Consider the following 10,244-nt stretch of genomic DNA (forward strand, 5'->3'; position numbering starts at 1 on the left):
GCTTTAAGCATAGAGGGAGACCCAAATAGGTTGAAGGAAACTCAACAATTTTGCATCCAAGGATTCTTTCCATCCTTCTTTGTCTATCCACAGGGGTATTGATGAAGAACAAAGAACTCTTATCCCAATTTATTTTTTGACCAAAAGAAGCTTCATAGGAGTCCATAACACTCTTCATGTTTCATGCTTCCCTAATGGTAGCTTCTCCCATAGTAATTGAATCATCAACAAACTATTCATGAGTACAGGTTATGTTGGAAGATGAAGGTTTAAGGCCTATGAGTTTCCCTTCTTCCATATTTCTCATAATAAATCTACCCAAACTTTCAACCAAAATAGTAAACAAGATAGGAGAGATGGGATCCCCTGTCTTAGGCCTCTAGAACTTTTGAAGAAACTAGAAGGGGATCCATTAATAATAACTACAAAGGTAGAAGTTCCAGTCAACTGAGAACAGAGCTGAATCACCTTTTCGCCAAACCCAAAAGCTTTCATAATTCTAAAAAGGAATTGTCAATTCACTCTGTCATAGGCCTTAGACATGTCAAGCTTAATAAAAAAGCCATGTTTTTTAGCAGCAGTTAAAGAATGAATATTCTCATGAATAGAAATGATAGAATCCAAAATCTGTCTTCTAGGGACAAAATTGTTCTGCTGAGCTGAAATAATGTGGGGGAGAATATCCAGCATTCTAGAAGTAAGAACCTTAGATATAATCTTGTAACCAGAATTACAAAGACTGGTAGGTTTGAACTTATTAAGAGAGTCAGCTCTTGAGATCTTAGGAATAAGAACAATAAAGGTAGCATTGAGTTCTTTTAGAAGCCACCTTGAACCAAAGAATTCTTTAACTCCATTACAAATATCAATCTCCACAATATGCCAAAATCTTTGGATAAAGAACATAGGGAATCCATTCAGACCAAGAAACTTATTTCCATGAAAGGAAAAAACAACCTTTTTGATTTCTTGATTCAAAGGGATCCGAGAGAGATTTTTGTTGTCATTCTCATTTAAAATGGGAGGGATAGCTTGAGCAAGAAGGTCTTGATTTTTGATATTCAAAACGTCCACCCCTCCTAACAGATTGCTAAAAAAATCCATAGCTTCCTTTCTTATTTCATTTTCATCTGATAATATCCCCATATTATAGGATAACCTGGAAATCTTGTTGCCCGCCCTATGCTTAAGAGCAGTCATGTGGAAAAACTGAGTGTTTTTATCGCCTTCCTTCAAATACAAAGCTCTTGATCTTTGTCTCCAAAAAGTTTCTTCATTAGAGATAATTTCATGGTATTTAGACAACAACCCATTTTCAACATTTCTCAAATCCTCAGAAAGCCCTTCCTCTTGGATTTTATCTTGAACTTCTTTAATATAAGTCTTAATTTGAGCTTTATTTTTAAAGATATCTCCAAAAGTCTCTTTGTTCCAGATTTTAACTTTGGCTTTTATGATTTTAAGCTTTTTGGCAACTCTAAATAAGGTCATTCCCTCAATCTCCGAATTCCACCATTCAACAACACAGACTTCCAAAGACGGGTGGGATAACAAAGATTTTTTAAATCTAAAAGGAAAATTTCACTTTGCAGAAATTGAATTGGCAGTGAAAGAAATAGGGTAATGATCAGAACCAATCTTAATGATTGACGCCAAAGAACAATTATCCTTAGAAAGACAATCAAGAGAAATCGGGGATCTATCCAACCTTACTTGAATAAGATTAGAACCAATTCTTTGATTGGTCCAAGAGTAATTAATCCCTTGGAGATCCACATCCATCAAAGCTTGATCATTAATAAAATCCATAAGATCTTGTCTTCCCTCCAGTTGCAAAGGGAGACCTCCCATCTTTTCATCCTCTTTTAAAGGGGTATTGAAATCTCCCATAATCATCTAGCTTTTATCCACAAAACTTAGTCCATCTGCAACCAGGCTCCTCCAAAATTTAGTTCTTCCAGCTTTAGAATTAGGCACATAGACATTAGTGATAATCCAGACAAAGTTATCCTTAATGTTCTCAAGCAAGACTGAGGTCCTACTGACCCTTGAAGCAATTTCCTTACCTATAATAGTATTATGGTTCCAAAATATAGTTGTACCTCCAGAGGCACCCTCCGAACTTGTTCCAATTACCCCATTACTTTTGAATATTCTAATCCTTTCCACTTTATCCTTACACATCTTAGTTTCCTGAATAAGGACTACATCTGGTTTATGATCTCTTAAAATATTACGCAACACATCTTGCTTATGGGGGGCATTCAACGCTCTAATATTCCATGAAATTATCTTCATACTTTAACCAGGGATAAGGTTCACTCAATGGAGCTTTATGTTCCATCAACATGGTTCTTCCAGCTTTCTTGTTCCCTTTGATTCTTTAGAGAGGGTCTCCCCTTCTTTTTACTGTGACTTCCAACATCTGCCACTTTCTTATTCTTTCTTTTGGTTGAAATACCTTTGTTGGGTCCTCCACTATTTGACTTGCCTTCTTTAATATCGAAAATCCTAAGATTTCCCTCAAGAGCCACTGTTTCCAAACTTTTAGGAGGAGTTTTGCATTTGGAGTTCAGGATCATATTTCCAATCTACTTAGGACTTCCATTGGTTAATAACAACAAAGGCTCAGTATCCAGAATATTACAGTCTTGTGCTTCATTAAAGTCTTCCTCATTTTTATTTATTATTAGATGAAGCAGAAGCATCATCATAGGAACTCTCATCGGCTTTACCCTGGATGATAGGGCCAACCTTCTGATCCTCTAATTCAGATTTTTGAGCCTTTTCTTCTTTCCCATGCTCTTCCTCCTTGTTACTTTCTTTTTGACTATTAGAGCAGGCACAAATTGATTTTTCATTGTTACTATTCACACCCTTCTTTTCCTTGTTTTCCATCTCGGTCACTTCCTTTTCAAGGACAACCTCTGAAGGTGGATCATCATTCTTCCCTTTTGTTTGCCATTTCTTCTTCAAGTTGCTATCATTTTTACCAATCTTATTCTTCTTAAGAGGGCAAGATTTTTCCCAAAATGAGAGAGATTCATATTCAATAACTTGGGTCCATTTTCCCAATTTAGACATAATCTCAATAGATTGAGGCATATCCGTCATTTGATTAACATTAACACAAATAGGAGAAAAAAACCAACCTTGATTTAGCTGTTGTCATCAGGTCGATCGAAAGAAGTTCACCAAATGATCCCGCAATCCCTTTAAAGACCTCCTCATTCCAGAACTCCAATGGAAGGCCAGGCAGACATGTCCACACAGGCGCTGACACAAAAAAGGAATCATCCAGAGGGAGGTTAGGAGCCCATTTCTATAAAGCCAAGGTTGACTTGCCAAACATCCATGACCCTTCATAGAGCACTTTTTCATGTCTTCTTCATTATTAAAAGCAAAGGAAAAAAAACCCCTAGGCAAAGCCGCCACATCCACTTGACCTTTGAGAACCCATTTCCTCCTTATAAAGTTCCTTACAACATCAATGTTAGGTCTAAAACCAGCAAATTGTCCAACGAATGTCATATCTAAGCCAGACACAGTGAAATCAACCAGCTTATCTGGAACAGATATAGCAAAAACCCCTATCGTAGGATTAGAGATATTTTTAACTTCCAGAAGACCAGATTTCACTAGAGGCCTGGCTCCAAAAAGAGCAGATCATTTCTTTTCTTTACCTCTATCATGTGGGTCCCCAATTTTGGAATCTTTATCTTCCACCAATTTGACTGTCGCCTTGTCCCCCTCAATACCCTGAGGAGCCTGGGGACCAACATGATTAACAGCTCCAACCGCAGAAAGACTGCTAGCCCCATGATTTCCGCCATCCCCAGGTTTGAAATTTGAATTTTCTGCTCGACGCTCCGCTTGTCGGTCCTCTCCACTCACTATCGCTCCGCTTGTTCACCTATTTTGTTGACTATGGATTGTCTCTTAGTAATACTATGGATTGTCCAAGGATATGAGGACATTGTGAGTCTAGTGTGCATTGGGGCATTCCTTGTTTGTGACTATCTAATCTCCATGCAAATAGGTATAATGACTTTCTAGGTCAAACCCATACCTGGATGGTCATAACCTGTTTTCCATAATAAATATCAATGATGATAAAGAACAAGAAGCTCTTTTCACCTCCATATCTTCTACCTTACATCCCCATTTTTTCATTTGTCCTCCATTATCCCTTCCTAAGTCCATGTAGTTTTCTATCACATGACTGAGTAATAATGACATGCCAAAAATATCTGCATCTCATGTAGTGTTCATCTGCATCATCACATGTTAGTAAAAATCATAATAGCATCACATCCTCCACACACCACTTATTAGTACCACATATAAGAATTTGAATACCATCCATTCATTTGCATCATCATATATAACATAAGTATAAGAATAACATAAAAATAATGCATCACATCATGTATATATATTTCATTGCATCATATAAGTAATCATAGATCATCATAAACACACATTCATACCACAAGCATCATACACAGACGACATCATCATATAGAATCATCACATAAAATCACATAATTATAAATAATATAGAAACATCACATAAGAACACATGCATATAATCACTACAAATGATAGGTCATCTCATATATATATCAAAAATATCAATGTCATGATACAATGATGTCAAAATATTATATGGCTACAAAATCACCTGAAGGTGTCTATATCATCATAAAAAAAATTGATACAAAATTGGAATCCAAGAGAGATATGATGAAGACCCTCCTCCTCTAGAGCCGACAAGCCTCGAATGAATATGAGCTCCCAAAGGACCAACCCCTAAACCATCTTGTATGCCTGCTTATGTAGACCCTGTGAGACCATCTTTCTGCAAGAAAAATCAATAGTCTCATGTTTTCCTGAATGTCAGACATATACATAATGTGTCTCAATCCCATCGCCTTGATTGTGGCATGGTCCTCAGCAATCAATTCTATAATCTCTACATCATCAGGAATCGCTCTCTAGACTCAATCTAGGGTAAATACTCTTGCATCCAGATAAACCAATTATGTCAATCTTATTAGTACTCATGCTCATCACATAGTGTTGCTTATTTTAACCTATCCTAGCCTAATGGTACCTATGTCTATCACATGTTTCTACTCATCAAGCTCTATCCTAGTGCTTATGTTTATCACATGACACTACATCCAAGTGTATATGTTTGTCACATTGCACTATATCCTATCTTGCTAGAGAAATCGCTGGATTTTATCAATTTGATGGTTTATCCTATCCTCACCTTAGAAAACCTACCCATTGTAGGGAACCTATTGAGTGAATCCTCTCAAAAACTTATCCAATTGGTGATGCATGTCTATCACATGGTTGCCAATTTTAGCCTTGTTTTCATTTTGTCCTTGCTAGGGCACTTGTTGAGTGAATCCTCTCAACAACTTATCCAATTGGCGATGCATGTTTATCACATGATTACCAATTCCAACCTTGTTTTCAATTTGTCTTCCCTAGGGCACCTATTTGAGTGAATCCTCTAAGAAGCTTATCCAATTGATAGTGTATGTTCATCACAAAACTATCAATTTTGGCCTTTTAAGACATAGACATGATTTTGTTGATTCCTCTTGAGTCAGTCTTTTTTTCCTGCGTGACCTTGTCAGCCTATCTTATCACTCCTTTCTAGCCTTTCTTTTTTATTGAGAGATTGTCTACGATCTTTTTCAAAAAAAATCATCCAATCTCTCAAGGGGGCATATCATTCCCATCTTCGGGAAAATTTGTATCATTTTATCTTATCTTCTTTGATCCAACACGACAAGTTGCATTGTTTCAAAGAGGGGAAAAATGTAGACACCTAAAATTATCCTAGTTTAATTAAATAAATATTTTATTTATTTAACTATTTTATCATAAGCCTTCTATTAATTAAATAGATTTTTATTTATTTAATTCATTAATCCTCTTCTAGCCTTATTTAAATAAATATTTTATTTATTTAAATTATCTTTTTCCTAAATTAACGAAATATTTTATTTATTTAATTGGTCCCACTTCCTCTATTAATTAAATAAATCTGTAATTATTTAATTAATTCATTATCTTTTTACCTTTTATGACACATGTCATTTATCTTTTAATTTTCCTTTACCTACCCCCTTCATTATTTTATTATTTCTTTTACCTACCCTTTAATCCTTGCCGACCATTTATCTTTTCACCTCTTAATCCTATCCTTCCATTATCTAAAGTGTCTTCTATATAAGAGAATTCTTTCATCCTTATCAACCCTAACTAATTTATCTAATCAATCATCTAGCTAATGTGTCTATCAAGCCTTCTTGTGATCAAGCGACTTCACAACCACAATCAGTTCTTTGTTGAGCTCTTGTGCACGTACAAAATATGAGAGAAAATATATCAAGAAAGATCAATGGAGATAGGAGACAATGGGGACCAGACCCTGCTTGGAATGTGAATAGCATTATTGTTTCAATTTGTTAATTTCCATGTTCTTAGGTTTCTTGATTGGTGTATGGTGCATGTTTTATTGTAGAACTAAGGTTTGTAGTGGTTGGATCTTTGTGTTTTTGCAGTAGTTTTTCATCATCATTTTTAACCTCACACAATGTCCTACACAATGTGAAACAAACATTTCACAACAATTGCGCAACTTTCACATGAACTATACAACTTTCCCATCAACTACATAGCTTTCACATCAATTGCACAACTTTAGCATCAACTATGCAGCTTTCATAGTCAACTGCATAGTGCATCCTTAAAATAATAAAAAAATGCAAAAAAATGCATAGAACTACATGCTCAAATGACAAATTGGAAAGTGGGTGTTGATGTACATACCTCTGGTCTTGTGCCCTCTGGTCGCCTGTAGCTCCACACACACCTATCATGATGTTCTCTCTTTTGAAATTTTCACCATCCTCGTGTAGAAGCTCCAAATTTTCCAAAGATGAGAGTAAAAATGACCTCTTTTACCCCACGCAAGCCGTTTTATACCCCTTTGGAGTGCCCAGATGGACATGCATGCTTTACCATTTGTGTTGGTCACAATCTTTTTTGCCTTCCCGAACTTGTATCTTTCTCGTTTGAACTCTGATTTTGCTTCCATTTGCATTTTTGGAATCTTGGTGTTATTTTCAACAAATTGGCCTCTTGTTTCAATTTTTTTCCCATTTTTTTGAGGGGGTGCCCTTGTAACCCATTATGGTTGGGGGAGCTTTTAATGCATTTTTTCTCAAATTTTCTTTGAGACAACGCTTTGAATTATGTTGTTTCAAAGAGGGGCAAAATATACACACTAAAAAATGGTCAACGCCCATGACTCCCCTTTTTAACATGTCTTCTTATTGTGTGTTTGATTTTTATCATTCATTTATATTGTGTCATTCTTTGGTTAATTAATTATGTCCTCTAATTTTATTATCTCTTGTTAATTTGACCTATATCGCTCTTCTAGTCTACTTGATTAAATAATTATGTCAACTATTCAATATATTGCCCCTTTTGCGTTAATTTGACCTAATCCCCTCCTAGGGTTAAATAATTATTTAATTAGTGACCCCCTTTATGCTAACATGTCCTTCTTAGGAATCTTCAACATCAAAGTATATGTGGGGGTGCTATGGAGAGCTCACATGGAGGAGGAGTAGGAGTAGGTGGCAATGGTAGAATTCAAATTTTGAATTCTTTGCAAGGCAGGAACTTTGGTTCCAATGGAGGTAGCGGCCAGATCGATGGAGCTGGCCAGATGGGGGAGAAGGACAAGCCTTCGGATATTCTGTAGGTTGACGGTACTCTACTAGAGAAGAATGCGGGTCCTCGAAATGCGGTTGGGGGGTCCAGCCCACGTGAATTGGTTTGGAGAATGGAAAAGAACTTAGAAAGTGGTCAACTCTCTTTGGAACTAGACTATCTGGGAAATCTTCCTTGCCTCCTGTCAAGAATATTTCAGAATCGATTGGTGGTAAGTTTGCCATCTCTATTCCTGACTCAGTTTTGGATCATAACATAAGTAGTATGTCGAACTCTCTGGTGGGTAAATTTATGGGAGCACACCCAAACATTGAGGTTGTTAGGGCTTATGTTAAATGGAAATGGGCTTTGAAAGGCAATGTTGAAATTTCGGCTCTGCCCAAAGGTCTTCTCACCTTTGCCTTTTCTTGTGAAGAAGACCAAATAAGGATCCTTTGTGGTAGTCCTTGGTTGGTTGGAAAGAAAGCTCTGGTCCTCCAGACATGGCACCCAAATCTAAATATTAGTGAATCTCTTCTGGTACAAGTCCTAGTTTGGGTTAAGCTCCCAGGTCTGCCTCTTGAATACTGGACAAAAAGTATTTTCTCAGGTATATCAAGCTCTTTTGGGGAGCTCCTTTTAATTGATCCAGTCACAGCCTCAAGAAGGAGGCTCACTCATGCCAAATTTTGTGTAGGGATCGTCCACAACGCAGATATGCCTGAGCAGATAGATATTATTTCTAAGTTGGGTACTTGGAAACAACAGATCGAATATGAATCCATCCCCTTTTCTTGTTTCCACTATAAAAAATTAGGTCACTGGGCTAAACATTGCCCTCTTAAGCCCAAAGGGGATAATAAGAAGGCCAAAACTATAGTAGAGAGTAGAAAGGCTCCAGAGAAAAAGGTTTGGCAAGTCAAAAATACAGAAAATAAGGAAACTGACCCAGCTAAGATCAACTATTTTGGACCCCTGGGGGAGAAAAAGGATGTGGTCTCCTCAACCTCTATTTCTAAACATCTTTCCCCCCAGGAAGATTTGATAAAGGAACGAATGGAAGAAGATAACCTCCTAGAAGCGTAGATCCCAAGAGAGGAAATAATAGATCAGAATGAACCTTCTAAAGAAAATAACCAGATGGTGATTGCTGACACCTTGGCTAGTAAGGAAGCTTCCAATGAAGAGGATTAGAAGGACAAGGATATTGAGGAAGGGGAGAAATTTGAGGAAGGGGAGATTACTGGATCACAAGAAGAAAAGGCTGACTCTTCCCCTCTCACAAACAATTCTAATTTTCAAGAGGCCCAAAATTGTGCTATCTTGGGTATGAGTCTTTCTGATTCAGATCATGCCTCTAAAATAGTTAATATCTCTTTACATGAATCTGGATCACCTATATGGGGTAATGAAGAGGAAATTTCTAGAATCCTTAGCGATCCTAAAGCAGTTTTTAAGAAAGAAGTCAAGTGGAAAATTCCAAAACATAGAAACAACAAAGGATCCACTCCCTCTACTGCCCAATTAAGGAAGTCTAGTAGAATTGCTCAAGTTGATGTAGGGTATGTCTCCTCATCCCCAGGACAACCTTCAAATCACAAAGTTAGACATAAGGAGGCTAGCAAGAACATTGCAAATGGGACTCAGAGGACTCTGAAGGAGTTAGGAATTGGTAAGTAATTATGAAGATTGTTTCTTGGAACATTAGGGGACTTAATAATCCAAGCAAGCATTATTAGGAATATGATTAGGGATAGTAAACTTGATATTTCTCTTATTCAAGAAACTAAGATGAGTAGAGAAAAGGTTGAAGCTTTGACTTTCTTTAAATCTGGTAGCATCCTATGGTGGTAGCTCGGAAGGGGCATCTGGAGGCATTACAACAATCTGGAATCTCAATAGTGTTAGAGGTCAAGTTCTTATTCAAGAGAACAATTTTTCTTGCATTAAATTTGAGCATTTAAAAGATAATACCTCTTGGGTCCTCACAAACATTTATGTTCCCAATACGTTGAAAGCTAGAAGCAATTTTTGGAAAAAACTTATGGAAATAAGGGATAGCTTCAAGAACCTCAGTTGGTTGGTCATGAGAGATTTCAATACCCCGTTGAAACAGGAGGAAAAATTTGGTGGATGCCCTTCTCAATTGGATAGTAGACTGGCCCTCATGGATTTTATAAACACTCAGGCCCTTAATGATGTGGAGATGCAGGGTTTCAATTACACTTGGACTAATAGGAGGGCTGGAAATGACCTTATTCAAGTTCACCTTGACAGGGCTCTTATATATGATGATTGGTTTAGACACTACTTCTGCTCTTTGTCTACTCAGATTCGTGTTGGGTCTGACCACTACCCTATAACTCTTATTGCTGACCCTATTAATAGGAGAAGGCATTTTCCCTTTAGGTTTGAAAAATGTGGAATTTACATCCGAATCTTACTCATAAAATTCAGGAATGGTGGAACATTCAAGTTGAGGGTACTGCCATGTATAG

This window comes from Cryptomeria japonica, chromosome 11, assembly GCF_030272615.1.
Source record: "Cryptomeria japonica chromosome 11, Sugi_1.0, whole genome shotgun sequence".
In the NCBI taxonomy this organism is placed as follows: Eukaryota; Viridiplantae; Streptophyta; class Pinopsida; order Cupressales; family Cupressaceae; genus Cryptomeria; species Cryptomeria japonica.